The sequence below is a fragment of the Dysidea avara genome, chromosome 6 (genome assembly GCF_963678975.1).
Source record: "Dysidea avara chromosome 6, odDysAvar1.4, whole genome shotgun sequence".
NCBI classification, from domain to species: domain Eukaryota; kingdom Metazoa; phylum Porifera; class Demospongiae; order Dictyoceratida; family Dysideidae; genus Dysidea; species Dysidea avara.
Genome location: NC_089277.1, coordinates 10,047,662 through 10,057,287, shown reverse-complemented (window position 1 = coordinate 10,057,287; position 9,626 = coordinate 10,047,662). Strand labels below are relative to the sequence as shown.

The 9,626-nt window shown below is 39.0% G+C and overlaps 1 protein-coding gene across 3 annotated transcripts in view; it reads right to left on the bottom strand.

Moving 5' to 3' along the window:
* LOC136257314 (protein NLRC3-like) overlaps nucleotides 1-9,626 on the bottom strand; it is a 273,319-nt gene that overhangs the window by 118,331 nt on the left and 145,362 nt on the right. For 2 of the 3 annotated variants that reach the window (XM_066050434.1, XM_066050435.1), the window contains 4 exons: nucleotides 5,718-6,023; nucleotides 5,588-5,668; nucleotides 4,295-4,462; nucleotides 1,911-2,036 (listed from right to left, as the gene is read on the bottom strand). The gene's annotated coding sequence lies outside the window, so the exon portion shown is untranslated. Of the gene's footprint in view, nucleotides 1-1,910; nucleotides 2,037-4,294; nucleotides 4,463-5,587; nucleotides 5,669-5,717; nucleotides 7,304-9,626 lie in introns of those variants that run through there. The other variant, XM_066050436.1, reaches the window with a different exon arrangement.

Sequence of the window (9,626 nt, the reverse complement as noted above, 5' to 3'; positions counted from 1 at the left end):
CGTCAATGCTATTTAAATAATGCAAAAGACTTTCTCTTCCCTTTTTGTTCAATACCTTCCGTGTTCTTTTAGCTACTGGCACATGGTCCTCGACATGGTCTTCGTTGTGCTGTGCTGCCTCTGGGTTGGTTGTAGGTCGTTTCTTTCCTGCTCTAACTCTAGTGGATTTTGGTGCCACTGACTTCCTCGTTTTATCTGATGTTACTTTCTGGTCGCTCGCTCCTTTTCCACTACTAGACAGTTTCACTTGTTGGCAAAGCTTCTCCTTAGGATTGTCCTTCGCCGCTGACTTTGTTACTGTCGATGTAACTTTCAGGTCACTCGATCTTCTTCCTCCACTGGTCTGTTTTGCTTGTTGGCGAGGCTTCTTCTTAGTACCATCCTTCACCGCTGACTTCCTTTCTGAATAGTCACGTGTGCATATAAAATTAATCACAGGCGCTTTGCACTTGATGGGGCGCCTTTTACGTGCCAGGTAATCATCACCTATTATAGCTTGGTTAAAGAAGCCCACTGATGCTACCAGGTCTCTATGCGCTCATTTTTGATAGTACATATGACAGTTAGACACTCTCTCTTCCATTATTTACTCTTGATATCATGGACTACTCCAACTTGTTTCAGTACTTTTTATTGATGTGCTATGGTCCCTACTCTAGTTGAAAAATCCAAATTTTTTGTGTACTTGTTTGTTAACTTTTTTTGTAAATAATTTTATTATGACTGGTGAACCCACGCATACCGCATCTGAAAAGGCACCACGCGCCACAGCTATGTCAATTATCGTCTGAAAAGTGAAGTATCCATTACGCTTCGTTGTCAGCTATGTTCAACCCGTTACACAGCATTTCGAATCAAGAACTGTTCGAAAAGCACCTCTACAATCCACGCATACCAAAACAAAGAAATTGTGCCGTGTGCCCCAATCATTAATATTCGTCTGAAAAGTGAAGTATTCATTACGCTTCACTGTAGGCTATGTTCAACCTGTTACACAGCAGTACGAATCAAGAACTGTTTGAAAAGCACCTCTGCAATCAAAATAGCCACAATGAAAAATACGGACAATTTCCGTTTCGAAAGGAAGCCATCACGTGCTCGCGCCAAATCGACACCTTTCCCTGTCAGCAAAGATGAATGGGACACAAAAGAGGACACTGGTAAGTCCATAAAGAATGCATTGTATGTACTGCGGTATGCCAAAAGGCACCTGTCGGGCCTAAGCAACGTCGAACAGTGAAAAAATCAAGCCCGTAGCCTTAGCCGTTATCGAGTTACGCTTGTCTGAAGGCATCAGTCAGTTACTCAGTCAGTAGAAAATTCTGTTGAAAAATTTTTTTTTGAAATTCCGTAGCAACTTGTTGAAAGCGTTTAGAGTCGATCTGAAAGCTTGTTTGGGCTTAGTTTTACCTCACCAATACTGCCTCATTGTCATAAGGGAAAATTGAGGCTGTGTTTTGGGTGATTTTATTTCGTGGGCCACGCCTACTCCTTTGTGGTCCCTACTATACAGTTACTATCGTACTGTATGATACCATCATTATATTTGTTGTACAGTATCCATTCAAGGGCAATACCTATATTTAGCATTACCGAGGTACTATTTTAAAAATATACCAAATAAAAGTTTTTGGCAATACTGTAACCCCTACTTTTCCCACGACCTGCTGGGTCACTACTAGATAGTACTGTAACTAATCTGTAAAACATAAAATTTGATTTAGTTTTGTATGAATTGTTGTCAAAGTAACTAAATCTTGACAACGTCATTATCTATGATACAACTCAGAACATGATTATAACACTAATCATCATGTTAGTTGTTGTTGAGTAATCACACATACAAAGAGTACAAGGGAATGTCTGGACATTGAAATTCAACATTCATTCAAGCCCTGTCTTCTACTCACCTGTTCCATCTTCTTCCTGGACTGCAGCACAACAACCACCCGTCGATAACGGTCCAGAAATATTTGTATTGTCCCAGCCAGTGGATGAGCTGCCAGTCTGTCAAGTCTCTCTATAATTGACTTGTACTACAAGGAAAGAAGAAAGTTCTATGTACAAGTGTACATCTTAAAGGTATACACTAAAAATCTCAAGTGGGACACATTCAGTGACATACTAATTCTGTTCATGTGCTCATGTGAGTAACAAGTCACCACAAAAGGCAATAACATATAATTATTGTAGAATTCCTTATTATACAGGTGGCCACTGAGACAAGCTCCATTACGTTGACAAATATGATGAAACTTTGTTTCTTGGGCAGGTATAAACAGTGGACCTGGGGACCAAGGGATCCACGAGGATCTTGGAATTATAAACACTTCACAATATTCTATACTTTTACTATGTACATGTGCAAGTAAAGTATTGCATGGCCAACCCACACCTTTTTCCCCGTCATGGTCTCTCATACTACCTGGGGCTTATACACACAATGTTTATACCAAGTGGAAATTATTAGTGCCTCTGAAAAAGAGTCTGAAGCTGACTGCATTTATAGGCCACTCACCTGCTGCACAATAAGCATACTAGTCTATTATGTTGCCTAGCTACTAAAGTTTAGAAACATTGTGTAAATGCACCATGTTGTGTATGAGATCTGTTTGTCGAGCACCTGAGCTAAAACTTGCTTAGCTAGTAATAATTTTTCCCGGAAAAAATTTTGCACAATGTTCTAAACTTTAGTAGCTATATAGGCAAGATAATAGACTAGCATGCTCATTGTGCAGCAGGCAAGGGGCCTATAAATGCAGTCACTTTCTCAGAGGGACCGTGACAGGGAAAAAGTGGACTGGTCAAGCAAGACTACTTGCAGAGGTACATAGTACAAGTATAGAATATTGTGAATTGCATAAAATTCCAAATAGAATTGGATCCTCATGGGTCAGTGGGTCCCGGGTCCTTGGTGCCTGGGTCCACTGTTTATTCCTACCCTTGTTTCTTTTATTTGTGAGTGGAACCTGTCTAAACAAGTAATCTTCAAGCCAAACTGTTTGGTCTTATAGACAGGTGGCTCTTCTATATAATGTTCTACCAGAAGGAAGTGACAAACTTGGCTACCACACTGTTGTTATGGACACAAAATGATATGTACACTATACCAGAGGCGTAGCTAAGGGGGGGGCAAGGGGGGGCATTTGCCCCCCCATCACTAAATGATTTTTTTTAAATCTTCGTCACAAGTTTACCAGTATTAAACTGACACGCAAATGGTATCACCAGGGGTTGCTAGTGAATGCGTACACACAACATTCAACTCACTCGTTAATCCATCGAACGAAAATATTAGAGACATACTTCTATATTTAGCCTAGATTACTCGCGTGATAGAACATTTTTGAATCTAAAAAGAGTGACCCGCTTCTCCGCGGCAGGAGTCACAAGTGACAAAGGAGACCAGATGACGCTACGAACCTACTGCCTACGAGGTGATAAAGTGTTAGCTAAATAAATGTACCAAGTTTATTTTATCGAGTCGATCACACTGGACCTTTGTACGTACGGCAGTGCAGTCTGTTTTTACTTTGTCAGTCAGGTGGATCAGTCAAGCTTACAAGTTCTGCTAGCAAGACAGGTGGGATTTCGTGCAATACATGGCATTTCAATTTCGCCAAGTGAAGTGAGTGAATACGTCATCCTGTCAGCAGTGTGCTAGGACTGAAGCACAGGCTGTGGCTAACGTAAAGTAACCTGTATTTGCACTAAAGTATTAGCTCTACCGGACTTTGGATGAATTTGTTGGAGTACAGTTGTGGCACGTGCGATGATGCTCGACGAATATAGCTACCTCGATTGGGTACTGAAATAGTTACGTAGCTAGTTGTTTAAGCTGTAATAATACAACACCGTATGTTGGCTAGCCCACCATTGGGTCATTAGCTTTTTTTTGCAATCATGAATAATTTTGAGTGTTTCGTGGGGGTGTGCCTGCCCCTCCATCACCTTCTGGCTAGCTACGCCCCTGCACTATACCAAACAGTACAGTAGTACTTCCCTAAAGTGAATGATGCCAATAAAAATGCCACATATAAAAACCATCATAGAAATATCATATGTGACAAAAATCACCTTTAAGGAAGAGTCTTATTCTATTCAACATCAAATACAGTGTGAAAAAGAAGAAAACACAGTCAATTGATTATGGACTTTTTTTTTTTAATTGTCAAACTTTCATTTTGGTCTGCTGACCACAGTTGCAAGGCTAGAGACCAAACAAAGCAGTACACAGTCACCATTTTACACCACAACAATAAACTCATGAGTGGGATGTGCCTTTTGTAGATACCTGCTGTTCTGTAATCTTTTCTTTCAGTAGATCTTGCATTTGGTTATGTTGTAACCATCTTGAGAGGTTGGGATTGCTAGAAGTTGTCCCAGACTTGTCTGAACCTTTATCAGTTGACTTCCTGGCTGTATACTGCTCATCTAACTGTCTAGTATACTCTAATACTTCCTAACAGAACACACACACTTAGTAATTGTTCATGAGTATATGTACAGTGAAACTTCAGTAACATGGTCACCATTTAGAGTAACAAATTTTGTTAGTCTTAATGATGTCATGAAGTATATCTTGGCTATGTTTGGGACCTACTTAAAACAGTTTTAATGAGGTGATCTTATTACATGGTATTCATTTAATGTCATACCAAGTGTTTTTTGATATGGTCACAGGCTATCTTCATGAATACCACTGAAGAACTCTAACAAGAAGGAAGTTACCAGTAGCTGTTGTGTTGTTAGTGGCTTCTCCGCAGCTGAAAGGAACAGGCGAGGGCCATCAAAGTTAGCTACTGATTGGTTTACAATACTGAATCTTTTTACATTAATATAAAATAGCATAGTGATTTGTTGCAGTCCTTCAGATTCTTTCTTCAATTGTGCAGTTTTCAGCCCAGCAAAATAAAGTAGAACAGTAGAAATGTCAATTTGCTACCAACATCAAAGTCAATTTGTTAATTATATACATTCTTTTTACCACATCAAAAGAATTTTGAGTAGATCGCTGCACTGCTCTTTAGGGAAGCCACTGGTTTGTCAAATTTCGTTTTTTCATATGATCAAGAGCCATTGATTTCAGCCTCAAAAGTGGCATCTACACATACGTAGTAACCGTTTCTAGGTCAGAATGATGTAAACAGATACCCTTGATGAGGTCTAAGCTATGTATGTTTGGGATATAGTTCACATAGCCACTAAATCGAGGTGGTCTTATAAAGTGATGTACTGGTACCACATTTTCACTATGATATCACATACTGATGTAATGTTGGTGAAAAATAGCTGATACCATGCAATCCAACACTGATACTTTGTACACAAGAAACAACAATCCATTTCAATAATACACAGTAAGCCAGCTGGCTAATAATGTACTTCACTGGTTTAGTGGCCATCAATCATCTTTTATAGGCTATCAGGCTTTTATACCTTTACTGATACAAGTAATAGGCCACACAATTGGTATGCTCAGCAACATGCTGATACTACAGTAGTATTGGTATTGTTAAAAACAATGACAACTAACTCACTGAGGTTTAACTGTATTACTGTGTAGTGTGTACACTTATTCACTCACATATACTAGATTGTGGTAGGCTGGAAAGATAGTAATAAAATCCTGCTTCAAATGGTCGTCCGTCTGCATCAACAGATTGTGCTATAAGCCACACACAAAATAACACAAACATGTGTCAAGTTTTGCTTACCATTTTTCTTGGGATAATACTCTAGTGGAAGCTAACTTTAAGCATATTAAGTAGTCGCTGAATAGAGAGGAAATCCACGAACCAGAGGTGGAGAAATAGGGGAAGGGCACCTGTCTCCTCACTTTGTAGCACCTTTTCCAATTCCCAGGAGCAGCTGTTATTTACTCATCAGTTTGCCTTGGTTAAAACTCACATTAACATCTTGTTCAGTGAATGTTTCAGGGTCACATTCCATCATTATAGCAAGTCTCCTCTTTCCTTCATAGTAAGCTTCAATGTCTTTCTTGATGTCTGGATCAGTGACCACTACAATGTGAACAGTAACAGAATTAATAGAGTCAATTTACAGCAACAGAGAACCCTTATCACAAACCTCATTCTTAGCCCAATAACTATCAAGCCTCTGGATACTATACAAAATGTGCTATATCAAGTCAAGTACAAGTAGCCTTATGAAAAATAAAGCATAAGGTGGAGCGCTGAGTGCTTTATTTTTCAAATAGCATGAGCAAGCCAATGCTTTAAATGATTTATGGAACTTTCTAGTCGTAGTTTGTAACCATACACTAGGACTCATAATTAACACGCGTTGCATGAATTATTAACAGCCTGAATGCACACAAACTAGTTTAACAAGGTAACTTAAGCATAGTTCACCATAGTTTGGCATGGTAGACATTCATTGCATATTTTGGCAGGTTTTGGTCACAATCCACAATCAATTCTATTGTAACACATGGTGAAGTATTTCCGTGACATCTCCAAGACTTGTCCGTTTACATCATCAAACATAACAGCAATGTTACCTTCTCTTACCCATCATCAAAGTATTTAGACATGTCTATAAAAGCAATCCAGTGGTAGAACTCATATTAGCTGGGGTGATTGACCACTCAGTACGGCAAGGGCTATCAGCCTTCACTAAAATACTGGTTGTCACATGAGATTCAGGATATGATGCAGCTCCACTGATTCGTAGCAAATTCTCCTACTCATGCCTGTCGTACATCTGCTCAGGAAGGTAGTATCATGGAAGTATGGTATGTATCATGGAAGTCTGATATGTATCATGGAAGTCTGATATGTAGCATGGAAGTCTGATATGTAGCATGGAAGTCTGATATGTAGCAGTGTCATCAATTAACAGCAGATCCGTTGGATCACCTAATTCAGAGACTTTGCCAGTGCACCCCAAAGACCACATCTCCCAAAGATACACTAAATCCACCTGTCTATTGCTACTGTACCTATAGCTACACTTATGCAATAATTATGTAATGCTGTGTGGAAAGTCCCTACTTCAAATTATGTACATGTCTATCCTTTTAAAATATATAGCAATAATTTTTATACACTAGTTCATTGGTTAGCCTTAAGAGTACAAGTACACAAATTTTTTTGGAATTTTCAACTACGTAGAGTAGGGACCATAGCACAATGATAAGAAGTATTGAAACGAGCTGGAGTAGTGCACGATATTAAATCATAGTAAAACAATAAGAAGTGTTATATATATATCCCTACTGTGCTCAAGATACCATATTGGAAATGCACAGTAGGGATATAACACTTCTTATTATTTTCCTGTAATTTAATATTGTGCACTACTCCAGCTTGTTTCAATACTTTTTATCAATGTGCTATGGTCCATACTCTAGTTGAAAATTCCAAATTCCTTTTTTATACTTGTTTCTTAACTTTTTTTGTAAATAATTTGCCTGGGTTAACCAACACATACTGCATCATACAGTACAATAGTAACTGTAAAGTAGGGACCACAAAGGAGTAGGCGTGGCCCACGAAATAACATCACCCAAAAACCAGCCTCAATTTTTCCAGATGACAATGAGGCAGTATTGGTTCAGTAAAACTTAGCCCAAAAAAGCTTTCAGATCGACCTGAAATACTTTCAACAAGTTGCTACGGAATTCAATTTTTTTTTTATTCAACGGAATTTTCTACTGACTGATGCCTTCAGACAAGCGTAACTTGATAGCGGCTAAGGCTACGGGCTTGATTTTTTCACTGTTCAACGTCGCTTCAGCCCGAGAGGTGCCTTTTGGTATGCCGCAGTACATACAATGCATTCTTCATGGACTTACCAGTGTCCTCCTTTGTGTCCCATTCACCTTTGCTGGCAGCAAAACTGAGGCGGTAGCACGTGATGGCTTCCCTTCGTAATGGAAATCGTCCATATTTTTCATAGTGAATGTTTTGATTGCAGAGGTGGTTTTTGTACAGTTCTTGATTCGTACTGCTGTGTAACGGGTTGAACATAGCTGACAGTGAAGCGCAATGGATACTTCACTTTTCAGACGATAATTACTGTAGTTGGGGTGTGTGGCACCATTTCTTTTGGTATTCATGAATTGCAGAGGTACTTTTCGAACAGTTCTTGATTCGAAACGCTAAGTAACGGGCTGAACATAGCTGACAACGAAGCATAATGGATACTTCATTTTTCAGACGATAATTGATATAGCTGGAGCACGCGGCACCATTTCAGATGCGGTATGCGTGGGTTCACCGGTCATAATAAAATTACTTACAAAATAAGTTAACAAACAAGTACACAAAAAATTTTGGAATTTTCAACTGGAATAGGGACCATAGCACATCGATAAAAACTACTGAAACAAGTTGGAGTAGTCCATGATATTAAATCATCGTAAAACAATAAGAAGTGTTATATCCCTACTGTGTATTTCCGTTATGGTATCTTGAGCAGATTTCTTAACTGTTTGATATTGTTAAAACTGTTATAAGCTTATCAGTTAGTAACTAGTTTGCTTTTAATTGTAGTCTAGTAGCTAGTTAGCTAAGCTTGCTCTTGTAATATCCTTTTGCCTGAGTTTCTTTATTGAAAATAAGGGCCCCACATTCTAAATTTGCCCTGGGCCCCCTAAATCCTCTTGGCAGCCCTGATTGTACTAGCCTAGCATCAAGTAAGCACACTATGGGAGTTGTGGCCAATAGACTAGGTGGAGCAACATCCACATATCAACCATTAATAATCTGCTTTGGTAGCTACTTGGTTTTTATTCCAGACAATCCCTAATGACCTGTATAAATATGGTATAAATCCAGGGCTAATCATCAAAAAGCTTGGGATTTTAAATCTAGCTATCAACGTTGTAATTAAAATTAAACGTGGTAAGATCTGTATCCCACCCAGATTACTAAACCAGCAGTACTGACCCACTTGTAACCCTATCATGTGTCTCATTACTACAGCAAACCAAGCTCTTTTGTAGATTTTGAGCCCAAAATGCCAACTACAGCCACAACAAAAAATCATACATCATGGACTTTGTGGTATGCACTGTTCACCAGTCATAAATTGTGTCACAAAAAGTAAACAAACAACAGGAGCAGTTCAAAGGGTTCCATGGACCTCCTCTTTTCAAAAGAGATCGAGATACTCTAACAGAGAAGTTATAGCATTCTTCAGGGGAGCAGTGTAGCAAGCTACGTATGTAGTTATAAATAAGGAGGTATAGTTGGTGGATTGTGGTTATCTTTTCTTTTTGTAGTCTTTGACTTACAGCTAGGCCATGTAGCATCACCAGGCTAAACTGAAGTTGCAATTCCAATGGGGAACCCCCTTTTAGAAAGTCTGGATCTGCCCCTGAACAAGCACATGGAAAATTTTGAGATTCAAATAGACCCATGTAAATAAAAAGTGAGGAAACAAGGGAGGTCTCCTGTACATCACCTATACTAGTGAATCTACTTTAATCATGGCTATACTATTGACAGGTGTCCTACAGGCCTTCAGCACTTGTGTTGTAAAGCCTTAATAAATACATTGTAAACTAAGGTCCATTTGGTTCTACTTAGGGTACTTTGAGATAATGTTACTCCCTAGAGTTTCTATGGATACATATACATGAAATTGACAAGGAGAGA